This window comes from Rattus rattus, chromosome 2, assembly GCF_011064425.1.
Source record: "Rattus rattus isolate New Zealand chromosome 2, Rrattus_CSIRO_v1, whole genome shotgun sequence".
Lineage (NCBI taxonomy): Eukaryota > Metazoa > Chordata > Mammalia > Rodentia > Muridae > Rattus > Rattus rattus.
The window spans coordinates 201,131,602-201,152,720 of record NC_046155.1 but is presented as its reverse complement, the minus strand read 5'-3'; the positions used below and the strand labels follow the sequence as shown (position 1 = coordinate 201,152,720).

The following is a 21,119-nucleotide window of genomic DNA, read 5'->3' as shown; positions in this document are numbered from 1 at the left end:
AGAGAGAGAGAGAGAGAGAGAGAGAGAGAGAGAGAGAGAGAGAGAGAGAGAGAGAGAAAGGGGTCTTCTTCGAACCTCTCAGGTGGGCTCTGTTTAGACCAAGGCTGGTGCTAAGCCCTCTCCCCTGTTCCCTCCTTCCAGCAGCTACCCTTGTAAAGGCGAAAGTTCTCCCGGAAGGCTCTCTCCAGGCAGAGTGTGTTTGAGCCCTTCCTAGTGGTTACATCAAGCCAGAGGTCAACCAGGGAAAGCTGTTCTGGCCAGCCCACCTCCCAGCATAGCACTTGCCCCTTCAAGGAACATTTCTGGGACAGATGGTGAGCCGCTGTCTCTTTCAGACCTTGCTACTTTTCTTTACTTCCTGTCTTCCCCCCATGGGGGACAGGGGTGAGTTTCAAAGCTAAAGACTCAACCCAGCACGGACAGGATGCTGAGCAGGTCACTTCAACCTTTTCACCTATTGCACCACAGGGCTTCTTCCCAGACAAACAAGCCCCAAACTTACAGAGGGAAAGTAGATTTTGGATTTTGTGAGCTATGTCTCCCACTCGGCTTCAGGGAAAGAAGGGCAAGATGGATTTGTTCTCTCATGTCACGTTGGCCACTTTCAAATCTGCGGTGGGCATTTCCTAAAGTTGATCCTTACATCATTTTATCATATCCATTTCTATCTGGAACAGGCCTCTTCAATATTTACAGAGAATTCTCCTTTTCTTTGAAAGACCCCCAGTGACCTCCAAGTATGCTTTGTACAGCTATCTTATCAGAAGCGATCATTTCTTCTCCAGTGCCTGCCTCTGCCCCTTTCACAACAGGGTACACCACACTCATCAAATGCACTTCATTCTGCCCGTTTCTTTTAAGGCTGAACTCTGGGATTTAAAAAAAAAAATCCAGCAAAAAGGTCACTGTGTCCTGAGCCATCGGGAGTCGGGCTCCCAGAAGGAGGAGGCTGGGCACAGGGGCTGTACAGCAGGTGCTACAACACAGTAGGCTTATGCTGTGACAGCCAGTTTCCTCTGTCCTACAAAGAAACACAAAGTGTGTGTGTGTGTGTGTGTGTGTGTCTGTGTCTGTGTGTCTGTGTCTGTGTGTCTGTGTGACTGAGAGAGAGGGGTCCTAAGCTTCTGTTCCAACTGGGCTTATCTGAGTGCAGTGGGAGGACGGGCCTCGGAAATGCCCTCCTCATTTGGTTTTCAGTCAGTTCTTCACAGAGGAGATGATTTGGAGGGTGGGGAGAGACCCTGTAGACTCAAGGCTATGGCATTGTGGACTTGGGTGATAGTTTAACCTCCAGCATGCATTCTGAACTCTGGGGGAATAATGGTTCTAGATGAGGAAGTGGGATTTGTAAAGGGAAATATTTCGATAAATGGTTTTTACCATTTTTTACTTAATGCCGTAAAGGACAGCATTCCTTGGTACCCTGCTACCTCCAGGTCTTGCTGTGTGTGTGTGTTCTCTCTCTTTGTGACCAAAAGAGTCATTGCAGATGAGAGAATTTCTCACTGAAAACAACAACATTTTCTCCATTAATCTGATAAGCAAGTAGTGCCCGTTCCTTCCACTTAGCTGGTCGAGTTGTGCCATCTGACAGATGTGGCACTTTTAAAAATGATGGCCGAGACTTGGTGCTTTTTAGAATAGGGATTTACTTTCTCTGTGGTTCCTATCCCCTGGTCTCAATGTACAGTTCTCCACATGAAATATTCACGTGCAGTGAAAGAATTGAAGAGGTGAATAGTCATTAAAGTTTTAGGGGCCTGGGTATGACAGAATGGCAGCATCGCCGGTAACCTGAGGACCATGACGTGTTCATCCCTTTGCAGATCCATGACCCAAGGGCTGGCCACTCCACGTGCAGCGGTTACTGAGCTATGTTCATAGTTGGAAGTAATGAGCTTGGGACCCATCCAAATACCTAATCCGCTATCCAAAGGAGGGGGGCTGCTGCTCACCCTGTGCTTACCTTAAAGGGCCTTTATGCTCTGTGACTGTCCTATTTGTTTGCCTTTCATTTTAGGACTCATCTTCTTAAGGTGCAGTTAGAAAGGGCTGCCGTGTCCCTTTCATATTGAAAAGCACTCCGCTAGCTTCCTGAATTGAGGAAACACCCCTCCAGTGTCTTCAGAAAAATTTCATGGCAGCTTTAAGGATTTAACATGTAACCTCCCCCAAAATATCTGTTTAACTCTGGGGTCTACGAAGTCAAAAGCTCAGGTTTGTCCTCTGGCTGAAGAATTCAGGGATTTCGTGAGGCTTTACTGAACTGAATGTGGGCCTTCATGTTACCAGAGTGGCCTTCATGTTGCATTGTGGATTATTCTAGGTTGAATGGTTACATTTGTCTCTTATATACTCTATTCTGGATATAAAGAGACAAAACTCTCTTACCTCCTTATGACTAAATCAAAGGATTCTAAATAGAGACATTCTTTTTTCCCCCCAAGATTGTGTGAACATGGAGCTGAAGGCAATCCTCTTGCATCAGCCTTCTGAGTGTTGGGGTTCCAGGTGTGATCCTGCACACTCAGGATGAGAGAGTTTAGGTAGTGCATGGTTCTCTACTGTTGGATGAACAGTTTCCGGACCTTTGAAATAAGGCAGAGCAAATGTTAAGAGCTTTGAGAGAAGCATTTTCCTCCTCTGCCACACATGAGCCTTAAGAACACAATTCCGAGTTCAATGTGCCAGTGTTGCCAGTAAAAAGCTTTCAGAGTTTTCTCTTGGAGCTGGGGGAACTACAGAGCCAGGACAGAGCTGTGCTAGCAGGTACCACAGGCAATAAGCCCCGTGCTTGAGTTTACTGAGAACAGACCCTGCAAGCCGAGGCCACCAACTCCAAGAGTGAAAGAGACCTGTCACCGAGGCCTGCAGGCTCACCAGTGTCTCCGAGTGGGGACAGACAGCCCACCTACAGCTGCAGATAAAAGGCACTTGATTATGCCCTAACTCAGGGTTCTCCTCAGACACTGGCACACCTCCTGAGTGTCCCCATTTAATTAATTAGCGATGATCGTCATCAGAGAACCAGATGGCCCATGAATGACAGTTCCTCTCCCTTCCTTGTCCCCTCAGAACAGAAGTGACAACAACAGCTAGCATTTTTCCATTTTCAGTGCTACTGTCTGGTCCAGCCAAGCATAGAAGGCACCAAACCTCCTGGGTGCATTCTCCCTGCGACCACCGCACAGGGAGAAACAGCCACTCCTTGGAACTTCTACCTAGGGGTCTCATAACGTCTCATGAGAGGTCAGACTCATGAGCCAAATGTGTGAAAAGGCAGTCTCAGCTGGGCTACCTAAGCTCCTTGCTGCTTCCAGGTGGTCTGATTTTAGTTGTCCCCTACATGACCATCACTGTCACCCACGGAAAAGCAGCAGCAGCCAGCTCCCTGAAAGAGGTTTGCAGGCCCTCGGGACCAAACCACCCTTGAGTCTTAGTGTTTGGATAGCAGTGGGTCAGCAACTTCAAGAGTGCCACATTTCTAAGATCTTATTGGTGAGGTGAACCATCAGGACTCTCTGCTTGTGTGCATGTGATGCCCAAGTGGTGCTGTGCAGCCCAGCTGGGGCCAGTAAGATGTCATAGCCCAGGAGCCACACTAGAGCTTACAGCGAGCAGCCAGGCCTGTGTAAGCGTCTTAAACACACATGAATTTATACACGCCCAGAGTGTATTTTGATCATACCTCTCACTTATCTAACTCTTCCCAGAGTCACACCACACACCCATCTCTCCCAAGTTCACGTCTAATAACCTATTGTCTGATATGCCGCTCATATACTCAGGGGTATGGGTCCATCAACTCGTCCCTGAATGGCTTGCCAGAAGTTAAACATTAAAGCAAATTGATCCTTCCCTAACTGCAGAAGCTATAAACTGCCAGTATCTTCTCAGCTAGGTATGGGAGCTCCTGCCTCCCCATTGCTGGAATGTTTACTGGTTTGATCTGGTACAGGTCTTGCAAAGGCAACCTTGGCTGCTGTGAGTTTATTAAGTGCAGGAATTCTGTCATGTCCAAAAGACACTATTTTGATCCAGTCCCGCTGACCTCTGGTGCGCTTTCTCTCTCTCTCTCTCCTTGTTGGTGGCTGCTGAGCCTTGGGGGTCGGAGGGGGCACAGATGTCACTTACTCTGCACACTGACTGGTCATCAGTTTCCATCCTGAATGCCCTCTGCCCAACCTTTTGACATTTTAATACCATGTTTCTATCTACAATATTCACTCAAGAATAGCAATATATACATAAATATACACATATATCTTTATGTATACACATATATAAAACTTTAAAAACTAAGTGTGAAGTTTTGGGTCATATTCACCACTGTCCTGGAGCATGTGTGACCTGTAGACTTCAGGTTGGACACATCACACTGTGTCACCACTGCTGAGTGTCTAAGTCCTCATGCACACAGAGTCACAAACCTTACCTTCCTTAGACACCCTTTTCTTTAGCCCTGCCTCCAGAGCAGTGAACCAAGCAGCAGCAGCATCTGCTTCTGGCTGCATAAATCTACATCATCATAAGAATGACCCAGGCCATCAGCCTCTGGACCCCTCCAACCTATGGCTTCTAAAACATTGGGTGTTCACAGCTCGGTTAATTTGCAAGAGCTATCGTCTGGAGGTGCTGGTGGTTCCCATGACAAACCTCCATTCTCTCACAGCTCTGAAAGCTAGACAACAAAGGTCAAAAAAGCAATAGAGCCTGCTTCCCCTGAGGCCTCTGTCCTTGGCTTGTAGATGACATCTTCCCTCTTGGCTCTCACACCATTGTTTCTCCGTGTGTACCTCTCTGTCTGGCTTCTTGGGATATTAGTCCTGCTGCATTAGGGCGTATCCTGATGACCCCAATTTAACCTGATAACCTCTTAAGACCCTGTCTGAAGGTAAGGTCAAGTTCCCAGGTTCAGAGGGTGTGGGTTCCACATTTAAACTGGGATAAAGGAGACACCCATAGCCAACCCATATGGGGATTTATTAACTAGTTCAATATCTTAGTTCCAGAGAGCGTGCTGCTGGTCTGTCAAGCATCGTGTGCCAGGCTTTAGAGGCACAGGATGGTAAATCTTGCCTGTGGTGCCAAGCCTCCTGAATAATGTCAGGTAGAGTCGGGGTGGTGAGTGTCTGATTCACCCCAAGGGACAAGGGTTTTAAGCTTATGAGTCACTGTGTTGTTTTGTCCTGTGCTGCATGGAAGGGACAGAGATAATTACCAACGACGATGACTCTGCAGCTTGAAGTATCGATACACCCGACTATTTGGAGAAAAAAAAAATAGCTACTTGTTCTCCTATCAAGTAGGGCAGGCAGGAGGACACCGATGGGACTTTGCAGCCTAAAAATAGTCCCATACCCGCTCCAGTGCTCCGCCCCCAGCACCTAGCACAGTTAATAATAGGAGCTACCACCTCTCCTGCCTTGGAAGTCCAGAGTTAGAGTTTGCTACAGCAGATGGTAGTGAGTGTTTGCTTCTCTCTCTGATTTAACTGAAAGGAGGGTATTTTTCTGTTTGAAGAGACCACATGTAGGGACCATTGTGTGATGGAATGCCACGCTGAAGTCTGACAGTGACATGGCCTAAGACTCCAGCATCTCCTCCACATCTCTTTATCCCTGGGACTGATTCTCCTGGACCCAGGTTTAGAGGTAGAAGCACCCTAGCACCCTACCATGTTGGGAATAAATACAGGACCAGCCATAGCAGCCGCCGCTTACCTTGCGGGTTTTTTGTAATTGCTTGAGGAAGTGCATGTTCATAAAGTATTCTCAGACCTGGCAATAGGCAATTCCCCAGATGTGCGCAGGAAGTCTCCTATGACTCTCAGGGACATTTTCAAAGGTAACATCTAGCTTAAGGTAGCCAAGCCTTGATGGGAAGCCTGCTTATTCCTCTGATGTGTTCTGTTGCTAAGAAGCTGAAAGGTGGAAATTTCCAACAGCCCACCGACAACTATCATGGCAGCTGCACTTCCACAGGGGCCACTTTTTCCCAGTGAGTGCCTCAGGTGAGCTGCTATTTCCTCATTGCCACTTGGTGGATGGGCTATGGTTTGATTGATTAGCTATTTACTCCTTGTCCTCCACATCAGTCCATCAGCACCCACTTGCCGAGGGTCTACCATGGTTTGTAGTGACATCACTCTTGTCTTTCCCAACATTGTAAATCGTCCTTGGTTCTTTTCATGACCTGTTAATCCTGTGAACCTTGAAGGAATCCTGTGAGCAGGGCCACCAGGGGCACCAGACTGGGAAAGCTAAGGGGGAAGGAGATTTGGGGACATCCAGGAGGAAAGGTTCATAGGTGAGGGGTCGGTGAGGCCCTGAAGGCAAGGAAGGAGCTAGTGAGGTGTGCCCTTCCTCAAGCAGCAAGGCAGCTGTATTCAGGGGACCCATACACAACGGGAATCATCATGTGTGCTCCCCCAAGCTCCAATCTGCTTCTTTCTCACACACACAGCATTTGCATGACAGTGCAATGCTCACACTATACATTATGAACTTTCCAGAACACAGCCAGAGTTCCCCAGGACTGCCCACTACAGTGTCAATTCTTCAGTTCCCATGGCCCCCACTGGGGTCCTACCAGCCTTTTCTCCTGGAATGCCTTCTGGCTCTGTTCATCAGAAGAGCCCCTGTCCATCCTTCAGAACTCTGCCTACATGCCAGGTTCCTCCAGCCGCAGCAGTGGCTTCCTCCGTGAGCCCACCTACATTGACTGTGAAATACTCCTTTCTTGCGTGTCCTGCTGGATACTATATGTCGACAGTTGTCTTTTCCTTGTCTTCACAGTGTCTGTCTGTCTGAGCAGACGCCCCCAACACCCTTCCCTTCCCCAACTGCAGAATAGCCTAATAATGAGGATGTGCATTGGTTTCCTCTATTATCAGTGAAGGAGGATTGCGGTTGGGAAAATTCAATGGTGGCCATTCTGGGCTTTTGTTGCTTTGAGAGTCCAATCCCTGAGACCCGATGGTCTGTTGCTCCGAGCTTTAGAAGCCAGAGACTTAATGGCTCTGACCTCTCTAATTAGAGGCTCTCTGTGGGCGTTAACTCCCAGCTCCGTTACTGGCAGCTACCAGGAACCTCTATTAGCAGTGGCACGCGGCAGCAAGGGATGCTTTCTGGTCTACAGGCACTGTGTGGGTCTCAGGTGCTGGGCCCTCTGTGCTACATAAGGAGGAAGTGTGACAGCTCTGAGGTCTAAGGTGCTGAGATGCTCAGCCCTTGACAGCGACTGGTATTGCAGCTTTCAGACCCAGGGTCCCTGAGACCTCTAGCCCTTTGGTATCTTCCAGAAGCCAAGACCTACAGTTTCTCATCTTCAGCCCTCTGTCATTTCTGCCCCCTGTATGTCTGCCCCAGAAAATCACCCAAATGCCTCAGCTGTTCTCCCAGTACTACTACAGCTGTTGCCCGAATTGCTACATCTTCCTTCCTTTGTGTTACCAGCTCAGCCTGCTGAGAAATGCCTCTTGCTGTCCAGATGTTGATAGTCCAGATGTTGGACAGCACAGGAGGCTACTCCTAGCTGACTTCAGCATGAGGAAGCAGCCTGCACTGAGAGCCAGAAAAGGAATTTGGTAAGGCCACCTGCCAATCATAGTCCTGGATGCACCACTCACTGCGGTCCCTCATGGAAATCATACTAGCTACCAGCCTCCTCCTGGGCCACTGGGGAAAGTGCTTCACCTCTAACCTAAGCAAAAATAGCCTGCAGGGTCATCTAGAGCTCCCCACAACGTGGTAGCAAAAAGCACAGTGAGCACTGTTTTGCAACAATCTCTAGCAGGAAGCAGCTGTGATTGCCACGTAGCTTCCTCAAGGCATCATGGAGTGTTCAAAGCAGCCAGAGGAGGGTCCAGCTGCCTGCTTGGCTGATCGTCCTTGACTTAAGGCATCTACATCTGGGGCAAGGGATAAGTATCTAGCAGCTGTCAATCACAGTTAAAATGTCCCAGCACTTTAGTATATTTAAAGGAAAACTAAACATTAGGGGGAATGATTACAGTAAAGACTCCTCATTAACGTTAACAGTGCTTTGAGAGTATTTAATGGTGCTCTGACTACCTAATGCCCACACAGTTACCCCAGGGAGCATGGGGTCCCTCTAATTGGTCCCACTTCCTATGAGCTAGTTGTTTCCCACGGATCATTTCATTAAATCCCTGCAGCAGCCTCTGAGGTGGGCACTGGTTTTATTCTTACTTCACAGAGGAGGAAACTGGGGATCTCTGGTGAGTCTACATGTGCCAGAGGCAAAAGGGAGGAAGGGCCAGGGCTGAGCCACACCATCAAAGGCGCTGGGGCCGCAGCCCTGCATTCTACTTAGCAGCAAGAGGCACTTAACCAGATGTCATACAAAGCTAGTTTGTTCACCGGTGGGTGACTGTGGGTGGTAGAGTGGCCCTCGCAGACTGCCCATGTTGCTTCCACTCCCAGGGCTGAATCATAGGGGGACAGGCAGAGTCCCCATCAAATCGGAGCCATGACTCTGAAGTGCAAGCAGAACCCGCATTCCACAGAACTTGCTGCGTCTATTGTGAGAATGGTAAACATGCTTTAATTCTTTGAAACTGTAAGAGGAAGATAATTATCACCATTTTATTTCTTCTCTGTACAAAAGAGAAAGGCATTTTTAAAGGTTCTGAAAACAACGCAAGAATGGAGTACTTTTTAAAGATAATTACCACATTGGAAAAATCGGTAAGATTGGAAAAATTACCACTTTAAATATAATTTTTGAAAAATAAATACCAATTCCCCGTCACAATATTTGGCAATCATTCCCCTCACCCCCAGAAAAATTGTTAGGGTTTTGTTTTTTTTTTGTTTTGTTTTGTTTTTTTTTGTTTTTTTTTTTTTGTTGAGGGAGATAAGAAAATTCTGTTATTTTACTGATAAGGTCACACTTCAAGTAAAAATGTGCCCTGCCCATTCAGGAATAGCAGAGAAAAACAATCTCCAGATAAATGCCATTAGGGGTGCTTTCTGATTTTAGTCTTGAAAATCAGACTTTCCAAAATTCAGAATACAGAGTGACATTTTTCCTTTATCATGGCCGTGGTAAATCACAGCTTTTGGGGGAGAGTATCTGGAGCTGCTCAGAACACAGTAGTTAGAACCCTGATTCTGCCCTCCTCACACCCAGGGTGACCTCTGAGAGTCAGGAGAAGGTAGCTGGAAACTGGGTATAATTGTATCAAATACATACTGATTGCTGCAAGAATTCATTTGTCTGGGGTTCTGGGAGGCTAATGGCAGACCTTGTTAACATACCTTCCTGGCAAAGGGGAAATAAATATCTTGCAGGAGAAACCCACCACATGCAGTTTGTTATGAGTTTGTAGGAATTGTAGGGAACCAGACAGTGAGCATATTGAGAAGTCTCTTTGAAGAGTCATTAGAGTATCTCTTCAAGCACTACTTTCTGTTCCCTGCCTTGGAAGATACACGGAGTAGTACTGGGGGTTTTGTTGTTTTGTTGATTTGCTGTTTTGTTTTGTTTTGTTTTGTGCGTGGAGGAGGGGTGCCTGCATTCCCATTCCCGAGAGAGGCAGAAGACAATCTCAGGTGTCATTCTTCAGTGTTCATTAAAACAGAAACAAAAACAGAACAAAACAAACAAAGACAGTCTCTTCACCAAGCTTGGAACTCACCAGATAGTCATCAAATAGGCTACGCTGGCTGGCAGAGGTGGGGAGCTGCCTGTCTCTTGCTGCCCAGTGCTAGGTCTAGGGCTCCAACTCAGGTCCTCAGTATCAAGGCAAGCACAAGGTGGCAGTCACTCTACCTCCTCTTGTAATCGGAAGCCATGCCTGCAGCTCATGCCTGCAGGTGTCTGAAGACCTTGTGGAGTAAATGCCCAACACCCCTCCCAACCCCCACACTGCATCTTCTGGCCCTTCCTTTCCCTTGAGGTTGACCTGGAGGGGAGAAAGGGCAAAAAGGAGGCTTCTGGCCCACCCATGGTAGCAAGTTCCTTGTTCTCCAGGGACAGTACCCGCATTCCACATACAGGACAAGTGTCCTGCGCGCGAACAGGACACTGGGGGCTTCTGAACGTAGCCCTGTGCTCGGTGCCCTCTGACCATCTTTATGATGGGTGTTATACAGCATGACAGTCAGAGAAAATGTCTCCAACTGTATCAACCCATAAAATCACATAGACTTTAAGAACATTAATAAATAAAAATAACCCGATCACAAACAAGCTTGAACTCTGCTGAATTGAATTAGGGTGATTTTATTAGTAATTTTCTTTTAAAAGGATCCTGCTGTCCACCTTTTCATTAACAGGAGAGATGGACGTCTCCTGGTTATTCCTGAGGAGCAGGCAAGGAGAGGCAGAGAACCTGTCCCCACAGCACACGGCCCCTGCAAGGTCACCTACACGGAAAGTCTTCCCTTAGAAACACAGAATAAAAACTGTCATGGCTGGCTACGGTCACTACACTTGCAATGTGATGAGCTGAGCTGTGAGGTCAGACAACACCCCACTAGCACACTCTCAGGGCTGAGAGGCACAGCCATCAGTCCCCAGGTCTCACAGACGTGAGCCTCTACCGTGTTTATAAATACAGACTACCATGTGACTTTTTTAAAATGTGAAGTGTAGGCATATATCTTTCTCAACCTACTTTAATAAGGGTTCAACCTCCCCTCTAGCCCACCACCCACCAGAGGTTATTAGGATACCAGGAAAGTGGACCTGTTTAGAAATAGTTTTTGTTTTTTTTTTTTTTTTTTTTTTTTTTTTTTTTTTGGACTTGGGGGTTGAACCCAGGGCCTTGCGCTTCCTAGGACAGGGCTTTACCACTTAGCTAAATCCCCAACCCCAGAAATAGTTCTTTGGGTCCATTCCAATCGTCATTGTTCTCAGTCCAGTCTCCACTAGCAAACACCAGGCACAAATCAACAGCTGCAATTCAGTCCGCTCGGCAGATACCACACGCAAACCAGCAAGGGCAGTTCAGTCCAGAAGAAACCACAAGGCTCTCCAAACAGCCTGAGTCAACAGGAGAGTCAAGAAGTTCACCATGAAGTCGCCACAAGCAGAACTCAGCAGTGTGATGTAGGCAGAGCAAAGTGAACCAATACTTGAGCTCCCAGTGTCTGTGGAGTCATATTTATATTCTCTCTATTCATCCTCTCATGTGTCTGCTTCAGCAAAACATCCTTTCACCCATGTGCTCTGGCAAAACATCTTTGGCATCTGACTTTCCAAAGAAACCAGAAGTTTTCACTTCAGCGGAGTTCTCTTTTTGCTTGTTCTGTTGTTTGCATCAGGATCTCACTCTTAGTAAAAGCTGGCCTGGAACTGATTATGTAGCCCAGGCTGGCATGCAGCTCATGGCAATCCTCCTGTCTCAACTTGCCAAGGGCTGGGAATTCTATTGATGACAAAGTCATGCTGTTGTTATTGTGGTTTAATTCAAGCAAGTTAGGGAAGGTAATGAAGTTTTCCCCATCCAGAGTGATAGCCCCTGCAAGCCCTTGGTTCAGACAAGAAGCTTCAGGGGCATTGCTACAAGATGGTGATAGTCTTGGGAATGCTCTGGAAGCTTATTATACAGGTCATAACCAGAACCTTTGGGAGAGAGGTTTAAGAGCCATGCCTGTTTTGTTTTGGTTCTGTCATGTTACTGTTACGTGGGGTTAAGCTAAAACTCTGGACCTGGTGGCTCCAATCACATTATTCCTCCTGATCACACTTTAGCCCTGGCTTAAGGTGCTGCCCCTGAAGGTGAAAACCACTCACCCCTGCACAGGGGAAGCCCACACTCAATGCCAATGATGGACATGGTAATAAGTAAGTGGAAATGCCAAGTAGATGGACTAGAACTTTCTACAATACAATAAAACTATCACCACAGGCCCAGCCACGCATTTGCAAGCAACACTCACTATGCAAAGGAATCTGCTGTTCTTATCAGTGTCTCCTGATCACATTGACATCAATGACTCAGATTTCCCCAACTCATTCTGAAGAAGCACTGATAACCCCTCTTTTGTTCTGGAACCACTGACGCCTCCCAGGATGGGCCCTTGTCATGGCCTTCATGGGCTTCACCTCATCAAAGCATTGTGCATGACGAGTCTCTGACAACTGACAGCTGAGGCAGGCAGGGCTCTAGTCATTACCCAGCTACCTCCCCTTGCACTGTATTAATTAAACTGTGCTTTCTCTTGGAAGTTGGGAGCTCGTACCTTTATAACTCTACTCAACTCTGCTGGGAGATGGCCCAGTGGCTGAGAGCACTTGCTGAGCTAACATGAGGACCTCAGTTCAGATCTGAGCACCCATGTGTAAAGCCAGGCATGGCCACTCATGCTGTATTGCCAGTGCTTCGAGGTGAGCAGGGGAGCTGCATGGTGCAGAGGCAGAAGGATTGCTGGGGTCTGATGGCCTACGGACTAACTCTAGGACAGGGTTCATCCTTCCATGGTAGTGGAGCCTACAGAGATAACTGAGAACGGGGCCTGGGTGTGTTGCCATAACTACCAATGTAGGCATGACGAGGTTTTGAGCATCATGGTTAGCAAATAGAAACAGTTCTACCCAGCAGCTCAGACTGCTTCCTCGTACTTATTTTTTCATTTTAAATTCCTTTTTAACATTTCTTTGACTGGATTGATCCTCACTTGAAAGCTTTTCAGTTGTCCTATCTGACCTGAGATCTTGAGAGTCTTACATCTCCACTATTGCTTCGAGAACGCATACAAGCTCTGTGCCTCTCTGTGTCTCTATCTCTCTTAGTGTCTCTCTGTCTCTGTCTCTCTGCCCCCCCCTCTCTAACTTGTGGATAAAATGTAAGCCCTCAGCTAATGCTCCAGCCCCATGCCTGCCTGGAGCCATGCTCTCGCTTCAGTAATGGTTAAGGACTCACCCTTTGAAACTGTAACCAGGTCTCCAGTTAAACGCTTTCTTTTGTAAGTTGCTTGTTCACAGTGTCTCTTCACAGCAATGTAACAGTAACTAAGACAATCAGTATCCAACTGCAAAACAGGCCTACAGCCCGGTCTCTTCACAGCAATGTAACAGTAACTAAGACAATCAGTATCCAACTGCAAAACAGGCCTACAGCCTGGTGACCTCTAACCCAAATGTGCGAGGAAGGAAGTTTGGTATAAGAAACAAGAGTCCAGCAGTCGTGTGAACCAAGACAAGGCCATGCTTCTAATAGTGACATGGCTGAACTATGATATACCAGGCTCGTAGGGGACACTCTGGGGTGTCCCTGGTTCATTTGTCTTTCTGTTTAGCACAAATCCAAGACTGACAGACCTCTAATTAGAGAAAAATCTACCTAGCCTGCAGACAGTACAAGTGAGCCCATCAGAGGATTGAGAAAGTACAAGACTACCCAACCCTTACCCATCTGCACTCAGGGCAAAACAAGCCCCTCTACAGATGTGGGACAGTGGGTTTGAATCTGATGGGAGTGTCCAAATTTCACCACTAAGTTAAGACTCCCAGCAAGGCTGAGAGATAAGGTCGTTGCTGTGGGGAAATGAATAAAATGTCCAACTATGAAATACACTGTGAAAGACGATTTTGTAAAAGTTGGGTCGCAGTAAGGATGACACACTGGTATCAACTGGCCCTGTATCAAGCCGAGTGGAACAGAGCAAAGGAGGACACATCTCGCCCTCCAGAAGCACGTGTCTGTACGTAATGCAATGTTTGCCATTTAACTTTTCCTTCACATGTTGTTCCTTCTACATAATTATAATTAAAATTGGTGCAATCTTAATTTTGTACCCAATCTTAATTTTCTTCACCTTCCTTTGGTTTCTTTTATTTTTCTGTCTCCTGCTGTTGTTTTAAATGAGTAAGTCATAACATTCAGGGATGGATGATGTTTTGGAAAACACTGCAGAATATTCAAGGTCTTACTTTGAAATTGGGTGAGTAAACCCTTTATACTTTAGCAAGCTAGATTTTGAATGTGGCATGAGCATAGGGGAAGATTATTAATTTGGGGAACAGAAATTACTGGAAGAGAATGAGCCACATGAGGAGATACAGAGATGCTGTGTGCTCAGAACAAACATGGGGGCGGGGGTGGGACCTGTGACATGTGACACGCTCCTCATTGGCTCATGGTAATGTAGTGGAGATTTATGATGGAATTTTATACCAGAGTTTCATTCTAGAATACTCTTAGGACTTTTACAAACAATGTCTTGAGCCCCACGCTAAGCAAAGTTAGGAAAATAGGAAAATAGGCCTAGTGACCAAGGGCACATGCAAGCCAAGAACTCAGTGACTTGTGCTGATCCCAGAAGGACTTAGCACCATGTCCATAACCTATGAATTTTTCTTCCTTGTGCAGTGCTGAGTTTTGCATATGAACAAAAAATCCCACCTTAGACGAAATTCCAAATACAAGGTGAGAAGATGCAGTGTCTAGACAAAAGAGAACTGAGAAATCGCAATGCGTGTTGCTTTCCTCAGACACCACATACACCTCCTGGGTGCTTCTCCACTTGTCTGTTTAATGTTCCAAGGCTGCTTTGCTGGTGTGATAGAGGGTGCTCGCTCATTCCTGGCTGCATTCCTCAGCTAGAGAAAGCCTTGGACAGCTTATGAAGGTCACCAAGAAGACAAGATAGCTCTTGCTTTTGCCGTACCCCACCTGGATCTCAGAGCTGCTGACAGATGACAGTCTGGAGGCATGACCGGAGAGGCTATCTTAGCCCTGGAGACTTCATTGGCTGTACCACAACTGTCCCAGGGAACCCAGGTGCAAAGCGTAACATATTAATGACCTTTGACAGTAGATTCATTCTCATTGGGGGGAGGGGTGGCAGACCTTTTCCCTCCAGGTGTTTTTAACCCTTCATAGAAGGGCATTCAGAACTTTTAAGGACCAACAGTTCTACTGCCCAGAGAAAATCTATACCTTGGAGGGATAGACTATCACCCTTTCACAGGACCTGTGAAGCCTCATCACGAGAAGCAGGACACTTTTTAAATGTAACTACCAGTTTTTATTTCAGAGTCCCCAAATTTCAGAGCTGAGGGGGAATGTCCAGTGATAAGGATCTAACTGGTGTCTTCATGAGAGAAAACCTTTTACTTTCAAAGCAGGAAGTCAGAAGGGGAGGGAAAGATGGTTGTCCCCAAGTCATCTGTGCCAGAAGTTTGGTTAGCACCTTCTGGTCACTAAGGACCGCTATACCAAGTTAGGACAGACTCCTTGCCGCCATGCCTCTTTATGCTTGCCTGCACTGAGAATGTTTCTGTGGGCCCAAATGTGAGCAACACACACAGAGGCGCATCTCACAGTCTTAGCGAACCTTCACCTTCCCGTTTCCCCTTCAAATGCAGGAGCAAGGGTATGCCTGCCGTCTTCATCAGGGCCCAGTAGTCTGTGAGGGAAGCATTTTGCTTGTTACTATGTATATATGAACAGGTCACAGGTCTCTTTCAGAACCCTAATGTCAAAACCCCCTTTTGTGTCCCACTTGTCCACCAGGGCTACCTCATTGTCCTTCTCTCCCCTTCTTCCCTACCACCCCAGAGCATCCTCTTGCAGTTTCCCATGAGTCCCCACACCCTGGGTGAAACAAGCCCTTAGTAGGTCTGCATGGTGGTATCCACAAGCCATTGCAAATGATGTCTGTGGAGGCTACGCTGTCCAGCCATCTGTGTTCAGATTTCATTCTTATTCCTCAGATGTAGAGGAATTCATGAAAATAATCCCCCAGAAGAAGGGCTGGCAGGGTCATGGGACTCCTTGGACAAGCCCAGACCTTGCACCTCGAGGACACTCGGTAGATGTCACCAAATGAAGCAGGGCAGGTGCCTTTGGGATCCAGCAAGATTATGATTCATTAGAGAAAGCTGGAGGGTGCTGAGTGCCTGGTAATTGCAGTGTCGGGAGAGTGGACATTTTTAGCAACAAAGCCAAACTCCACGCAAGGACGTTCTGTGGTTGACACCAAGGACAGAGTGGTTTCCCTCCTGGGACCATGCACACTCCATGCAACTGGAAGTTTCTGCCTTCCCTTTGCTCAGCATCGCATGTACCAAAGACAGTGCTTTGGTGAATTTAGATCGGCTCTGTGGGGATGGTTTGTGACTGAGCCTTTGAAGGGTTGTTTTGCCGTGTGCCGGGACAGACTAGAGGGGTGAAAGAATTGCTCACTGGCCTGCACCGGCCAGGCAGCAGCACACTGTGTGGTTTTTATTTGTAGGGAAATTCAGTCTGAGACTTAGTAATGCTCAAAGAGCTCTGCTCTTGTCCTTTATTTGTTCTTTGAATTGTATGATGTTACTTGCCTGGTTACAGTCAATCTGAGGACAATTAGTGATCAAACAATTAGTTTTATCAAACTGGTTGCAGCAAACACTGAATAACCCTGAGCGAAACCCCAGACCACTGCAATGCACCTCAGGGAAAACATCTCTGTTAGTCAGTCTGCACGTGTGTCTGTTCTTACCATCCTCAAAAATAGAGACATGTGTAGAGTATTCCTGATTTCACCAACAATCTACTTCCAAGGCCCAGGAACAGGCTAGGATCATCCTTCCTTCTGGCTCCCAGCAGAGACTAACAGAGTCCCTCTCTCCAGTGCCCCACACTCTCCTCTGTATTCTTCCCATTTGACAAACCTCCTGCCTCTTGACTCCTTGCAACTTTGAACTCTGCAAGAATGAGGCAGGCTTGGTCCACAGAGGATTTCAAAACTGCCAGAGGCTTGGCTGCATCTCACAGATGGCCCAGCTGCTCAGCTGCCCCAGTGGCCCTAAGCCTGTTTCTGCACTTGACTGCCAAGGCAGACCAGCCCCCAGACATTTAGGAGATTCTCCATATACCTGTTGAGATAGCTAAGGTTCTCTGTGTGTGCAGACATACATATATGCATGTATGTAAATTGTGTAAATATAGTCACATATATATTTAAGGCATTTGTAAAGTTAAAATGAATGTTTAAAATACTCACATAAATTGTTATTCAAAGTGAATGCATGTAAATATTTATATCTTAACTTCAGGGTGTTATCCCCAGTGTTTGCCACATGGCAATTAAAATGATGTATAGATTTTCTTTCTTCCTCTAAATGTACCTAGCCCTATAAGGCAATTAAGTCACAAATGGCATAAATAGATTTTATCTGTTGCTACTAACTTTAGCCATGAACCCCCATGGTGGTGATGGTTTAATGAAGAGATAGATGGCTCCCCAGTTCCATCCCTCTGTGATGCTTTATGATAAAGCTAGAGTGGGCTCCATCTTGATCTACAACTAGCCAGCCATGGTAGCACAGGCTTTTAATGGTCATGTTTGGGAGGTAGAGGCAGGCGGATTTCTGTGAATTTCAGCCAACCGGTGCTACATACCAAGATATTGTATTAAAATTTTAATTAATTAATTGAATGATTTAATTCAATAAAAAAAGAGTGCACGCTTTGAGGAAGTGGGTTCTAAGGGGCTGCCTTGCTATTTCCACTCAGTGTGTGAGCCAGCAATGAAATACAGGATTTCTGTATTTCATTATAATGGCTCAGTGGTTAAGAGCACTGACTGCTCTTCCAGAGGTCCTGAGTTCAAATCCCAGCAACCACATGGTGGCTCACAACCATCTGTAATGGAATCCTCTCCTTGTGTGTTGAAGACAGTGACAGTGTACTCATAAAATAAATACACAATAAAAAATATGTTTAAAAAAAAAAGAAATACAGGATTTCTCCAGAGATTCGGAATTACCCAGAAGACATAGCATAGCATCTTACAGGTAACGTCTCACAAGGCCTGTCCCTCCCAGGGACACCTCTATACACCTCTAAGAAGGTGGCTCTGTCCTGCTCCACTGGTCCAGAGCTGTCCAGGCACCAACAAGCCAACAATAGTTTGTTACAGAGGTCAGTATTACGCCATAGCTCTCTCTGTGACTGTCAGGGGTTTGTTTCTCCCTGAAAGGGTCAGAAAGCTCCTGGACAGGGTGATAGTGTGGGAGAGTATGTTGGCACAATGCTGTCTAATGACTGTAGGTCTTAAGAGGTTTCTCCTAGTAGGGAAGATCCTAGGTTACTGTCGATGTCTATGCAGCCGCGTAGCTTGAAAGTAGAAAGTGGGCATTCTGAGTTTCCACTTGCCAGAGGACGTGGATTTTCTCTGCATTCTAATGTGCTCACATGAGCCACACACACTTACCCAGGGACACAGGGCCATCCCTGCACAGTGGTCTGAAGCTCACGCATCTTTCTGCACATATCCACCCATCTTCTTTCCAGTCAGTAACCTGTTTAAAGATGGTTAGTGTCCACCCCCACCCAACCTGAAAGGACAGGAGTACTGTGGATGACTGACCAGACAGACAGGATCCTCTAGCCCTTCCCTGAAATCAACAGTGTGCATAAAGCATAGACTGTCCTAGTGTGCATAGAGTATACACAATCCTAGTGTGCATAGAGCATGGACTGTTCTAGTATGCATACAGCATGGACTGTCCTAGTGTGCATAGTGCATACACTGTCCGAGTGTGCATTGTGTATACACTGTCCAAGAGTGCATGGTACATACACTGTCCTAGTGTGCATAGAGCATAGACTGTCCAAGAGTGCATGGTGTATACACTATCCTAGTGTGCATAGTGCATACACTGTCCTAGTGTGCATAGTGCATACACTGTCCTAGTGTGCATGGTGGATACACTGACCTACACATCAGGTTTCCTCCTGTGCTTTCATTATATAAAGGAAGCCTCAGAGGTGCTGGATAGAGGGTGGGGTCATGCTGTATACCGATTGGATACACAACAGCCAACTGCCCTCAGGAGAAGTTACCATGAGCATCTCATCATGAGCCAGAGGCTGGGGCCCCTGGCCTCTTGACCCCCAAGCACGGGCCCACCTAGTCTCCCTGGTGAAACGTGACTCATTATTTAGCGTATTTTCTCATAATATTGAGATTTGGCATCTGCGCATTGTTTCCTGGCTGTATGGCTTTTACCAGTTTCTTAGAATTTCATTATTTCCCTGTGGGCTTTAGAAGTTACCAGTGTTTCCAACATTTTCTCTGCTCTCCTCCTCCAGTGTTTTAATGGAAAATGTAGTGGTTTGCATTTGCTTGGCCCAGGGAGTAGCACTATTAGAAGGTGTGGCCTTGTTGGAGGAAGTGTGTCACTGAGGGAGTGGGCATGGAGACCCTCCTCCTAGCTACCTGAGGATGTTCAGTCTGTTCCTGGCTTCCTTCCGGTGAAGATGTAGAGCTCAGCTCCTCCTGCACCATGCCTGCCTGGATGCTGCCATGCTCCCACCTCGATGATAATGGACTGAACCTCTGAACCTGTAAACCAGCCCCAATTAAATGTTGTCCTTTATAAAACTCATGTTGGTCATGGTGTCTGTTCACAGCAATAAGACCCTAACTAAGACAGAAGTTGGTACAAGGGAGTCAGTCAGCATTGTTGTGATAGGCCTGACCATGCTTTTGTTTGGAAGAATGTGGATTTTGGGACTTTGGATTTGGATAGCAGTGGAATGCTTTAAATAGGGCTTAATGGGCTACCTTAGTAGGAATTCAGTTCCTACTTCAGTTCCAAATTGAGAATAATTTGAACTGTTAGGACCTGGCCCAAGGTGGTTTAGTGAAGAAGAATTTCAGTATGTGGCCTTGAGACTGTTTCTGTGGTATTTCGGGGGGAAATGTGGCTGCCTTTTGCCGTTGTCCAAAGAGTGTGCCTGAGGTTAAGGTGTGAAAGGTAAAAGTTTTAAAGTTGCCCCCCTAGACACAAAGTTTAGAGCAGAAAAAAAAAAAAAAAAAACAGGTTAGGCCCCAGAATTGTATGTTCCAAGAAGCCTCTCCTAGGGCTATAGAATGGATAATTACATTGGCCAGCTCAACAGCTTTCTCCCAGAAAGTAGCTGACCATAAATCTTAGAGAACAATCTTGAGAAGCAGGAAACAACTTCTCCTAGGAACTAGCGGACCATGAAGTTAAACAATCTGAGAAGTAGGAGACAGCTTCTCCTAGGAAACAATCTTGGGGGACAGAGTTCTTCCTTGTGATTTTTCACTGTTATTCTACACACTTTTCCAATGATGCCATCCCTGCCCCCTCGGGTTGTGGTTTCTCCTTTAAATACCTCTTCTCCCAGCCTCCTCGGGTCGAACTCCACTGCCCCTCTGCGTGATATGAGTCTCGACCCCAGTGCACTGGTTCCTATCGATAAACCTCATGTGATTATAGCAAGGATGGTCTTGTGTGAGTTCTTGGGGAGTCGTGTCTTCCCAAGACTTGAGTGAGGGTCTCCCCACTCTGGGGGTCTTTCAGGTGAAGCGATTTAGATTAATTGCTTTGAAAAAGGAAGGTGTGAATTTTGTTGTATGGTTACTAAAATTCATTCTTATGAAGAGCATTTTAATGAAAAAAGGGAAGTTGAGAAAGGAAAAATACAAGGAAAAAGGGACACCCGGAAGTGAAATGGAGCTGAATCCTGTGCCCAAGGATATAAAATTGAATTAAGGAAGTAAGCTTAAGTTAAGTTAGCTCCAGGCAACTTAGTACAAACCTTTAATCCCAGGAGTCAGGCACATGGATCTCTAAATTCAAGGTCAATCTACAGAACAAGATCCAGAACAGCCAAACTGAGGCAGTGAAGGAGTTCGAAACAAGGAAGCTAGTGATAATGTAATAGAACAAGGAGGCCATGTTGCAGCTTCTGCAAGCAGCAGAACTCAGCAGCTTCAGCCATGTGTCTCTGGCTTTATAGTCAAGAGGAGAAGGGAACTCCTGGAACAATTGACGCTGGTTAGCTGGAGCTAAGAAAGAGATCAGCATCACTGAGGTGAAATCTTCTGGAAAGTGGGTTTTTTTGTTTTTGGTTTTTTCTTGTTGTTGTTGGTGGTGGTGGTTTTTTGGTTTTGTTTTTTATTTTTTGGTTTTTTTTTTTATTTTGAGAGCTGTTCTCCAGAGATGCCAAGGTTGAACCTCATGCTGTGGCTGAACTTGGTAATGTGTAAGAGTCACCCAGGTGGAACTGGTTTTGAAGGCATGAAGGGGTCATGAAGAACAGCTGAGGCTGGGCACTGTGAGAGGCCATGGAAGGCCATTGGTGAAGGTGCAGCCTCAGTTGCAATTGATGGCCCAGGACTGAA

At 46.5% G+C, this 21,119-nt stretch overlaps 1 protein-coding gene across 1 annotated transcript in view; it reads left to right on the top strand.

Moving 5' to 3' along the window:
* Ube2ql1 (ubiquitin conjugating enzyme E2 Q family like 1) overlaps positions 1 to 21,119 on the top strand; it is a 40,772-nt gene that overhangs the window by 1,845 nt on the left and 17,808 nt on the right.